General features: G+C 42.7%; 1 pseudogene across 1 annotated transcript; it reads right to left on the reverse strand.

Moving 5' to 3' along the window:
• Positions 1-9707: 9707 nt before the first annotated feature.
• LOC147891005 (linamarin synthase 2 pseudogene) lies at positions 9708-11363 on the reverse strand (annotated as a pseudogene). Its single transcript, XR_015542562.1, has 2 exons — positions 10784-11363; positions 9708-10690 (listed from the first exon to the last, which is right to left on the reverse strand). The product of XR_015542562.1 is annotated as a linamarin synthase 2 pseudogene (transcript).
• Positions 11364-12584: the final 1221 nt, after the last annotated feature.

Consider the following 12584-nt stretch of genomic DNA (forward strand, 5'->3'; position numbering starts at 1 on the left):
AGAGGAAGTCATCCACGGTTGCATGGATACTATGATAGTGACTATGCCGGAGATCATGAGACCAGGAGATCGACACAAGGATATGCATTTTTCCTTTGTCAAGGTGCTATATCATGGTTGTCAAACAAACATCCAACTGTTTCTTTGTCTTCGACTGAAGCAGAATATAGAGCACTCACTATAGGTGCATGTGAGGCTATATGGCTGAGAAGACTATTGTCAGAAACAGATTACTTTGATGAGTCAAAGCCAACAACAATATACTCAATCGGCTCAAGCATTGGCCAAAAATCCAGTATATCACTCCAGGACAGAGCACATTGATGTCAGAGAGCACTTCATCAGAGAAAGAGTGTTACTTGGTGACATCACACTGCAGCATTGTGATAGCAAAGAAAATGTTGTAGACATCTTTACCAAACCACTCGGTAAAGAGCTATTCGAGAAACACTGACTAGCTCTTGGTTTGATGCAGAGGAAGGACATTCCCATTAAAGGGGTGTGATGGAATGTAATGCTCAGTCCTTCTTCGATTCCCCAGAATCATCATCTTGAGGGAAGGCCTACTTCATGATGTTGATCTTGAGGGAAGGTGTTGAGAGTTCACGCTCAACATCATGTGATCATGTGTGCATAGCACCATCACGTGATCATATGTGCATAGCACTAACCTTATAGAGTGCTATAAAGGAAAGGGTTAGATCCCCTAACCCTAACCCTAAAAGGGTTTGTATATATTCTATTTTTTCAACTAAATCTAGTGTACAGTTAGTCATTTGTGGTGTGCTCTCTAGCTGTGCCCTCTCTCCTCATCTCCACTCTTCTCCTCTCCCCTCTTCATATTTTGTCAGTAGTTGCTATATTAAATACTTTATAGATTATGAATTCAAAATATCTAATCGAAACTTTATATTTTTAAATCCCATTTAGTATCCATAAATGTAGGAAAATATTAATTTATTTGGTTACATAACTTCCAAACTATATATTCATTCATAAAGCATAGATGCAACATACAATTTGACAAAATATAAAAACATTTGTTTGTGCAAATTATCAAAGATACATTCATATCATAGCCTTTTTAACATCTATATTGTCTATGTGTATAGACTACTCTTGACTATATAAGTGCATGTGTGTGCTTATAAACTTGGAAAACCCTAAAGCTCTAGCATTTTCATAGTACGAAGGTTTCATTACAATCTTCTCTCCTATTTTTTAATGCTTTAGCTTCTTTTTTCTAACTATAATCAACTTCAACTTTGAAGGTTCATTAGTACCAATGATTTTGTGCAGAATTCCTGCACGCCATGCTAAAATCCTATTAAGCAAGCCAAAGTTTTAATGCACGTTTTTTTTCTCTGAATTCTTTCCACAGTAGACGAATACAAACATAGTCTATGAAATCTTATAGTTGATTTTAAATATGATATGATTCTTAAAAAAATTGACAACAGAAACTTCTACAATGAAATGTTATACAAAATTTACAAGCAATTCATACTTATTTATATACAAAGAATGAAAATTTGAAAAACTCCTATTAGCTAATATTAACTAGAAAAGAAATCAAGGCATGAGGCTAGACGCTAGGCATGGCGTCGCTCGAGGGCCATGGAGGAAAAGGGAACGTGAGGGGAGAAGCATTAACATAGGTGGGGAAAAGGGATTTTGAAGAGAGGTGGCAATGAAGAGGGGACTATGGCACAAGGGGGAAGAAGAGGGGGAAGAGGAGCATGTACATGATGGGAGGTGGAATGTAGAGATGGAGACATCAAGGGAAAAGAGTCATGCTTTATTTCAAAGGAAGGATGGGGGGAAATAAAAATACTAGAGCTAGGTGGCTTTACAAGAATGAGCATGTTACATCAAGGAATTGCCCCCTCCTTTTATAGCCAAGAGAGGGGGTCTCTCTCAATAAATGCATCCTCTCACATGCATGGTGTGTGTGGAAGAATCTCCCATGTGGGCTAGGTGGGTACGCACTTTCAATTGTGTGCGACAACCCTTTGCCTCATTTTTCCACATAAATCAAACCCCATATCCCAAGTCTAAGATACTCCCTTGGTCTCTCTCCAATTTGATAATGTGTTCAAACATCTAGGAGGATAAGGTGGAGGGTTGGCACAAGGAGTCTTGCCATCTCATGCTACTTTCCCCATTATTTAACTTGCATTCTTGGACTATCTACACGCCCCCCACATGGGCCTATCCTACATGGAGGGAATAATTCAATATAATATCCATCTCCACCTATTTTATATTACTTCTCCCATGGTCCTTGGGCCATGTCTCACTAAATGTAGGCATCGGACTGCCTAGGTGGAGGGATGGCACATGAAGGGACCATGCCACCTTAACATTTTATAATATTACTACCATGGATTATGTACAACACACCTTATGGGTCCTCTTATGTGGAAGAGTGGCACATGGTCATGCCCTGCCATCTCAACCCTCGGCCCTATGCACACCATTTTTTATTATACTATTGCCACACATACAAGCAGACACACATATTTATGCCTTTTTCCTTGGTCAAATTTATCCATAACAGTCCCCCCCCAGGCAGGGAATGCACAGCATTTCCATGCTTGGGACCATCACAAACAAAGAAGGGCTTGAGATAATGCTTGTCGATCACCTTCTTGCCATATGGCTCATGCAGCTCCCGTACTTGTATAGACCCATTGCTCTACGTTCCTTGATGACTTTGCATGGATCAGTCGACAGTGGAAGGAACTTTTTATCCATTTGGTGGTCCAATCTGTTATCAAAGCATAGCACAACATCCCCCTCAGCAAAGTGTCTTTCCCATCCCTTGCGAATCTTAGCATCCAAGCGGGCCTTTTGTCAGTTCTTTTGGATCTTTGTTTGAGAAAGTACTAGCTATGAGAGAAAGAAAATCTATAGGGATAGTAGGCGCTACACTCTCTTTGATGGGGTGTTGTACCGTCGAGGCCTGGATGGGGTACTACGATGGGCCATTGATGCAGATGAAGCACCAAAGTTATTGAAGCATTATCATGATGGATTTTGTGGAGGCCACTATGCCGGTGACTATAGAGCTAAGAAGATTTTACATGTTGGGTACTATTGACCGACCTTGTTCAAGGACATCACTATGTATTGCAAAACTTGTGAACCATGCCAATTCTTTGGTAGGAAGGATTTGCGTCTTGGACAACATCACCCAGTGATGTCCATCCATCCGTTTTAGAAGTGGGGAATAGATTTTGTCGGGCCCTTGCCCATGATTGCTCGCAAAAAGAAGTATCTTTTGGTACCCACTCAGTATGTCACTTAGTGGGCTGAAGCTATCACCCTCCCTGCTGCAACTGGTAAGGCAGTTTCAAATTTCATATTTGAACATATTTGCACAAGGTTTGGGACACCCATGGAAATAGTATCTGACCATGGGAGTCCATTCTTAAATGAAGCAGTGGAGTTGCTCATGGATCGCATGGGTATTGATCATCGCATTTCTAGCATCTATTATCCAGCATCAACAGGACAAATGGAGCAGACCAATGGCCTCCTTTGTAAATCCATGGGAAAAATGGCCACAGGGTACAGGAGCCAGTGGGATCAGAAGGTTACTGAAGCCGTGTGGGCTTACAACATCACCCATAAAACATCTACAAGTCACACTCCTTTTGAGTTGGTGTACGGTACTAAGGCAGTTTTACCACTAGAGATAGAAATTCCGGCCGTAAGATTGGCCCAAGAACAAAGGATGACAGAAGATGAACATGTAGAGGCCAAGTTGGTACAACTTGAGAAGTTAGATGAAACCCGACACCTTAGGAAAGGAGAAGGTGGTCAGAAACCTGCAGATACCACCATACCATGGATCCCCAACTTCTATGGCTGCTACAAGGGTTACATTGAGGCACTCCCCTAAATCAATCAAAGCATTCTTCAAGTTTGAACAACCCCCTTTTACAATTTTGAAAGAAAAATCATATTCTTGTAAAACTACCAACCATTTGGCCAACCAGCCCATGGGATTTGGTGATTGAAGAACTTGCTTTGCAAGATCATTGCTAGAGATTATAATGAAGGACTTTTTAGCCACATAATGCCTAAATTACTCAATGCAGAACACCAAAGAAAAAGCATGCTTGTCAGCCTCAGAGTAGCGTCGTTTAGTTTCAAGCAATTGTCGAGAAGCAAATCGAACGGGACACATGAACCGATCCTCCCCTTGCTAGAGAAGAATACCTGCCAGAGTGTGCTCACCAAACCCAGGATTGATATAGAAAGTCTTTGACCAATCAGGATTGCATAGAATGGGTTTTGAAGCTAAGCACTCTTGATTTGTACAAAGCCATGATCACAATCCTCATCCCAAGAGAAATTAACCCCATCTTTTAATAGTGTAGCCATGGGTCGCGTCAAAGTAGCATATTGATCAATGAAGCAGCGATAGTATCCTACTAGATTGACAAATGAGCGAGCCTGATGTTTGGTGGTTGGCATAGAGAGCTTGAGGATAGCTTCTACCTTCTCGGTGTTAGGCTTGACAGCCTCGGATGAGACAATATGTCCCAGTAACCTCCCTTGAGTGGCTCTAATGGTGCATTTATCAGGGTTGAGGCTGCCATTCGCATCATTGATCCTTTGGAAGGCCAACCTAACCTTCATGACATGCTCCTTACGTGCTGAGAATATACAGAAATCATCTAAAAACACCTCCAAGAAAACTCCCAATTAAGGAGCAAACACCATGGGCTTCAACAAGTTGCAAGAAAAGGAAAGACGGCCTAAGTGCAGAATTCATTGCAATAGTGGTGACATTTTGGCACAAAAATACAAGGTGTTGGTAGGGTTGTCACTCCATAAAGTTTAGAGTGCAAGCTAAAGTGTGTGAAGACTCGAGAATGGTATTTACTGAGTGGCCTGATGTTGCTTCCTCGAATGCTACCACCAATCATGACATCACAACTCATTTTCTTCGCTCTGATGGCAATGATCGAATGTGTGCATCTGCAACAACAATTGCTTCCTACTACTGCTCTGCAAGGAGTCTTCTGTTCCTTATGCCCTGACCAAGCTTTTCAGCTTTTCTATCATTTGCTTCTCTTGTAAGCCATGGCGAGCTGCATGTTGCCATGGCGATGATCAATATGATCAATGGAAGATGATAATGCCAAACCAAAATAGAGAGAAGTTAGTTGGTGAGGCAAGCAAAGAATAGAAGACAACTTACCCGAAAGAAGACAATGGCAAACCAAAGTCTACGCAAGGTCACTTCGAGGTGTGTGTGATTTGCAGGCTGTTTACAGGGCAGGGGCAAGTTGCAGGTACTTAAATCTTCCAAGATTTGATGGGTGGGAGGTGTAAAAATTCAAAATTCGCGAAAATAGTGAAACTTTAGCCGCCGGCTTTTCCCCCCTCTAGCGATACACGCCAACAAAATTGGATATCCCAAACAAGTGCAATGTGGCCTAAAATGCTTGAAAACACAAATAGGCCAAAGGGCATGCTATCGGGTTTGGTGCTGTGTATTATTAAATGCAATGACCTTTGGCATGCTTATGAGCCATCTAGAAAGCAAGTGCATGGAAAAAGAAACAATTCAAAATTGTAAATAGTGTTAAATTTATTAAAATATCTTTTCACATGCACAAATTGCACTTTTCCAACTCCTTCCATTTTAGGGTGAATCTAGATACCAATACCAACAACTATCAATGTTTTAAGACCACCATGCACTAGTCCCAATAGTTTGGATTCCAAATTTTCAATCCGTTTTGGTTTTCAACAAATAAAAAAAAAGTTATGGAGCGTGCCCTCAAATGGGTATGCATCACTTTAGCACAACATTGGAGACCCATTAACCCATGCATAATGATCTCATTTAGGTGTGTCCTTGGGTTGAGGAGAAGCTCAGCTTCACATGCAACATAGAACTTACAATGCGTTAACGGTCTTGTTCCATATCCTTATTCCATAATTTTTTGCTCTCATGTTCAAGTTTGGAATGTGTACAACAACTTGGAGACAAAGTTTGCCAAATTCCGTTGAGCAATGCATAAGTTATGGGTCATGCAAGATACCTATATACAGAAAAGTCCCTGAACCTCACCAAAAATGGGAGAAAAATGGCTACACCTAAGCAAACAATGACCCCCACATCAGAATCCTCGGCACCTGATTAACCTAGGAGATTCGCCCTTGGAATATTAGGACATTTGGTGCCATAATGTCCCTTCTGGTGGCACTCGTAGCACACAACATTGGCACGTTCTCTTGGAGGGCGATTGGATTGATTTCTGATGCCCACCATCTCAAGCTGAAGATCACATTCAAGGCCTTGGCAAGGTCATTGACTCCAGGTTCTTTAGCAAGAGGGGCCGAGGGAGTAGGAAGAAGGAGGGCTCGTGGGCGAGGCAGGGGAAATTTTCTAGGCGAAGGGTGAAAATATACATCTTGTTCAGGGTAAGCATCTAAGGGAGGACCATACATTTCAGGTGGAGGCAGTGGATACATCCCTGATGGGGTTGGGGGTATGCCCCTGAGTTGGACCCCCCAGGTGGTTGTTGCAAGAATTGAGGGCATTGGGGAGGAACAACTGTCTTCTTTGAAGCGGGGTCGGACTGAACTTTGTCAAACTTTTGAGCAATCTCTTGTGCTTGCACCATGGTCTCTAGATTCTCCCATTTAAGCTTGAGGAGGAATTCATCACTTGCTCCTGCTACAAGGTAGCCCAGCACATGCTGAGTCATTCTGGCTCAAAATCTGGCGTTGTCCTCCTACATGGCAATTAAACGGTCCAGGAGCACGGCCGCTCGATCCACGTATCGACATGCCGTCTCACCTTCTGACTGCTTTAGGTTTGCCACCTGGAGGTACACATTCTCTGGCTCCTCTTCTTTACCAAAATACTCGATCATAGCCATTGTCAACCTCAGCCAACTATGGTGAACGTCCTCGGCCTGCTTCTCATACCACACTTGCACCAAACCCTCGAGAAATGTGGGAAGAACCAACAATCATCTATCAATTGAGAGAAACAGAACGGCACTGAAGGCCACAAGATACTCATTTGGATTTTCTTCAACCCGACCACAGAACACAGGAATGTCAACCATTCTTGGAAATTTTAAAATGGAAGTGTGAGGATGAGACTTCTAGAAAGCAAATGTAAGCCGAAAATGGAGTATTGGGAGTGGTACGATATTCCGTGCGAGAAGAGTTGATGGCAAAGAAGAGTTTGTAAACAACTTTTATAGCTGACATCATTGCGGAAGATTGGGGGTACGGTGTCGCATTAAGTAAAGAGGAAAGCCATTATCATGGTAAGAAGATGCAAGGCTTGCACATCATCTTCTGAATCCTCAAGCTCCTAGAGTCTCCATAATATTTCTTCCAACGGGGTGAGGTTTGGCATTTCCATTCCTTTGAAGAGGTATCTCCTTTTGATTCACAAGATGCTCGTGCTAGTGAGTCAGCGATGCAACGTTTCAAACCTAATCGATTTGAAGAGACGGTCTACTTGATTTGCAAGTTTGGGCTTATTGGCATGTGAAGCTTTGGAGAGCCTCATGATGACCTTATACTCTACTCTCACAAGCCTAAAAGCTCGACTTACTATAGTGATCAAACTCCCATTTTCTCGAGGTTGGAGAGGCACGTAACGCTGGCTAAGTGGAGAGTGAGAATGTTACGTGCTCTACTTCGAACTTCCTCTAATGATAGTTGTCTTTGTAAGAAAACAATACAACGTTTGTGCTCAACAGATAATAGGATCTCGTACGCAAGAGAGAAAAGCAGATAGTATGGAGAATCAAAAATTTGATTACTGTAAAACTGATACAATAGATGGCGCTGCCTCCCAGCCGTGCGCTCCTGTGAGAGAAGCTTCGATGGCATGCTAGAAACAGTAGAGGACGGAGGCTGGATGCAAAGGAATTAGGGTTGCTGTAGCTAGTGATGAAAATGGGCTTCACGGGCTTGCTCTTATATAGCCACCAGTCGTAGTCGGTTAGGCTCAATTGGGAGACTGACCCAGTCCGCCCAAACCGGCCGACTGGAGATCGGTCCCGAAATAGGCCACTGACCACACGATAGAACCGTGGCGCAGATTAGAGCAACTCACCTATGGTGTTCGTTCGGCCCACATCCATCCAAGATCATCTAGGGCTCCAAACGGGCCCCGCAACTCGAGAGTGGGCTGCCCTGGGAAATGCTTCGTCTACCCTCAGTGTAGTCAATCATGGGATGCCTTCCTGCACTTGCATGTAGCCTAGTTGGCAGTGTGCCAACTCTATCTGAAGCCGTCCAGCCATCAGGCCACACATGGCCCCCATCTGGTTCCAAACCAGGACCTACAGGATAACCGAGTTAACTGGGGGGCTTACAAGTAGAATTAACTGGTTCCCGCGTAGTTACGCGAGAGTGGAGCATTAATATCTAACAGTCTTTTTGTGATGTCTAGAGTCTACTGAACGATCTGAGAATGTTGGAATCATCCCGCCGCTCAAGGATGCATGCAAATCCTCTCAAGGTCACATTGGCAAGTTTTTCGGATATTGTCTCTCGACATTCGACTACAATTACGACTATTGACATTCAGGTAATATGCTAGTTTCTTATCCGTTCGCTAGACTTACCCTCGACGCTAATATTCTCGACGTTTATATTCTCGGTCTTATCTCAGCACCCAGGGAAGGGCCCGTTCCCTCGAATTATAACTCTTTGGGAAAGAAAGCACGCCGCCTCCCCACCCACACTATGTGTGGTTATAATAATTATATATTATATATTATATAATATAAATATTTTTAATTACTGATGTATTCAAAATTTCTTGTTTTTAATCTAAATTCTTACAACATTCCTCTCATTTAATGCATGTTATTGATGCAAGGGAGCAAGAAAATCCAAGATGGATGCAAGATTGAAGGATGACTACACCTTTATTTACTTGCTTGTAGTCCATGTGAATATATTGTAAAAACTACAATGAGGATCAGTTATTGTATCGCCTTATTCATGCATTTGTAGGACTCCAGCTTCCAAAATATGGACATCACAAAATCAATAATAAATCACCACCCTTGACATTTGCAGGGAGGATTGGGTCCTAACGGACCCTGTGTCGCGTCTGATGTCCACTATTTCTCTTATTTCCTCAAACAATTGATAAAATCGAAGGATTCAAGTTCAATTTCGAGTTAGTAGTTACTTGTTCCACGATGGAAAGACTGCCTGTCGCGAATCTATTTAATTATACTATTGCGACACACACACACACACACACACATATTTATGCCTTTTACCTTGGTTAAATTTATCCGTAACTCTGTGTGTTTGTGTGTGTGTGTGTGTGTGTGTGTGTGAGAGAGAGAGAGAGAGAGAGAGAGAGAGAGTGTTTTTCACTCCTCTCCTAGTGATTTGTTTTCGTGCGATTTATTGAAACACACCTCTCTTGTTGAGTTTGTTTCATGTGATTTACTGCATATTAGACCATTTAGCATAATAGAAATTAACCATATGCCTCACTTGTCATGCATTTTTTAAGAATAATACATGTACTTATATGATGCCTCTCATATAGGTGACATTTCTCTTCATCTTCTTTTTTTTTAAAATTATCGAAAGAGGTATGCTTATATATGACTTCGAGACAAGAGAACCTTACAATTCAATCAATGAGTTGAAGACACTAAACGCTGCCACATTATGGGTTGTAGGATTCAATCAATGGTTTCACTGAAAAAGTGTTGAGACTCCTTGAGAGAGAGAGAGAGAGACCAGGAAAAAAGAAGTTGCGTGAAAGACTCAAAGTTTCTGTGGGACGGCCCTCCTTCCTTCACAGCTCTCTGCGCTGCGTCCCTCAGTTTTCTCGCTCTCTCCCTCATCTCTTCACTAACATCACCCTTCATCAGTAATCTTACTTTCTTCTCAATCTCCACTCTTGTCACCAACCCATTCCCGTCGTCTTCGAAATCCAGCCCAATCTTCCACCCCTCCACCACGCATCTGCAATCAAGCATCTGATCTCCAAAATACGGCCAGCATAGCATCCGATGCCCCTTCGAGATGCTCTCCAAAGTGGAATTCCAGCCGCAGTGCGTTAGAAAGCCACCGATCGCCGGATGAGACAGGACCTGCAGCTGCGGTGCCCACGCAACAAACTTTGATCTGTCTTTCATTCTATCGAAGAAGCCCTCCGGAAACACCGCATCTTCCCCGTACATGAGAGATGGGCGCACTACCATTAGGATTGGGTACTGGCTCGCTTCGAGGCCTGCCGCAAACTCCGCGATTTGTTGAACTGAGAGGACTGTAATACTTCCAAATGAAACGTAGAGCACAGAAGCAGACTTTTGCTTGTCCAGCCATTCTCCACACCCGCCGTCTTCTGGCCACAGTGAGCTGCCATGGTGTTGCCTATAGGAGTCGCTGCAGATGAACTCTGACGGGAGGATAGGGCCAATCGTGTACATATTCGGCTTGAAGATGTGTTGCAAACTGACAGGTTCTAAATCATGGTAGGTGTTCAAAAGGATTACCTTGTGTTCATGAATTCGTTCGAAGATATCAGCTAGATACCCGAACGCGAAATCCGAGCGATCACATGGTTGAAGGAACGAGGGCACTTCTTTGAATCTAAGCGGCGGACATCCAGGGATGCAAGTAATGAGGTTCTGCACGTTTCCATCGCGAACGGGATTTTCTGTCACGAGAGTAATGCGTAGTCAGCACTTCAAGTTCAGGGAAACGACTTTCCAAATTGAGAGGATAAGGAATTTCTAGAGATTCATACGACCTTTGGGCGGACAGTATCCGGCCGTGAAGATAGCGTGCGCTACGTAGCTTGCAGCATTCTGACTCCAAAATCCTACATGGGGAATTCCAAACCGCTTAGCTACAAGAGGTGTGGAGAGGACGAAGAGGTCCGCTATAATGCAAGTGACGGGTGGTTCAAGCTTCGCTACCAAATCCCCCAGCAAGGGCTCCAGCTTGATCAGGGCAGCACATTGCTTAGGCACATCGTTAGCAATGTATTCTTCATAGCCGAGTCCGTCGGGGATGCCCACAAGGCGGATGTCGAGGCCTTCATCGGCAGGCAAAGGAACTTGGGCTTGAGCTTGCGCTCTGAGGAGACGATCGTGGTTAAACTGGGTATTGACGAAGGTGATAGTCATCCCTCGTGCGGCAAGCATTCGGGACAAGTGCATGAGCGGTGTGATATGGCCTTGGGAAGGCCATGGAACAACGAGAGCGTGGGGATGGTGGGAAGGATGAGAGGGCATGGTGCTGAGGGAGGAGAGATCTCACTCCTTTGCTGAATGCTTTGAAATTATGGCTGAGACTCGAGAGAGAAATCAGAAAGACTATGAAAGAGCCCCTCCACGAGATATCGCCAATGCACGAGGAATGTGTGGACTCCCCTTTAAGCACACCATGGTAGGGTGATTTTTTGGGGCCTCCGTTGGGACAAGGCTGGGTCAATTTGACCAAGTTAGTGGAACCAATGGGGTTAGTTTGTGGCTAGTTGCACGGTTAGTGGAAACATTAGGGTTAGGTTAGGGTTAGTAGCATAGTTAGGGTTGAGTTGTAGATTTAGGGTTGATATTAGTTGGTTAAGGCTTTCGGCCGCTTTGGCGGTGGTGACTCTGCATACTCACTTTCTTCAAGCTTTTGTGTTGCACATCTCGCCACTCTCACTTTCTTAGCTTCGTCTGTTCCTTTTTGTGAAACCATGATGAAATGTTTTTCCTTATACGAGACTGACATTTGCATTCACTCATGTTAGAAAAAAAAAATTTCGGATGAAAATTATGTTTCATTGACGGAAATTTTTAAAACTATGGTTTATCTGTTAATGTATTCTAGCTGTTTGATGTATGCTTGCTTGTGTTGTGGTTTGTTATTGTGTACTTGTTTGTATCAGTAGTGCTATGTCTTCCAAGACCTTTGGAAGGCATTGTCAACGGAAGGCCCGACATTTTCGACTCATGCCAATGGTTTTCTTTCAATGAAGATACATATAGAATTCGAAGTTTACTTACTTTTTCAGGCTATTATAGTTGTAGCTACTTCTAAGTAATAAATTGGTTTAAAGAGTGAAGACTCTATAGTGGTTGCCATTGGGCAAAAACATTTGTAATTTGATCAACAATATTTCAATAAGGTATTATTGTCGAAGTATATGTATTAGCAACTTTTTAATGATATGTCATTAAACCAGATTATTGTAGGAAGAGTGCCTAACATGAATGTATTTGAATTTCTTGAGCATTAGAACCCATGGTGTATAAATATATAAGCAAATTATTTTAAAGCCAAAGTATACAAACATGCTTCTATTAATTAGTTTTCGTAATGCCAATCTAGAATTTTCATTTATTTCTTAAATTTCCTCATAATGAGTGTTACAATTTTTTAATTTTTATTTTTGGCTTTTCTCTCGTATTGGCAGCAAGTAGGCGTTACTGTACATGTCTGTACCCTCTATTTATGCCTGTAGCTATTGCTCTGCATGGTGAATGTAATTTATTACAAGCTCATTTATTGTTAGTGTTCTCCAATAAGATATGAAATTCTAATGAAAAAGAAAACCCTAG

Source organism: Dipteris shenzhenensis, chromosome 18, assembly GCF_047967505.1.
Source record: "Dipteris shenzhenensis isolate YYH24624 ecotype China chromosome 18, Dip_SZ_1.0, whole genome shotgun sequence".
Taxonomy (NCBI): Eukaryota; Viridiplantae; Streptophyta; class Polypodiopsida; order Gleicheniales; family Dipteridaceae; genus Dipteris; species Dipteris shenzhenensis.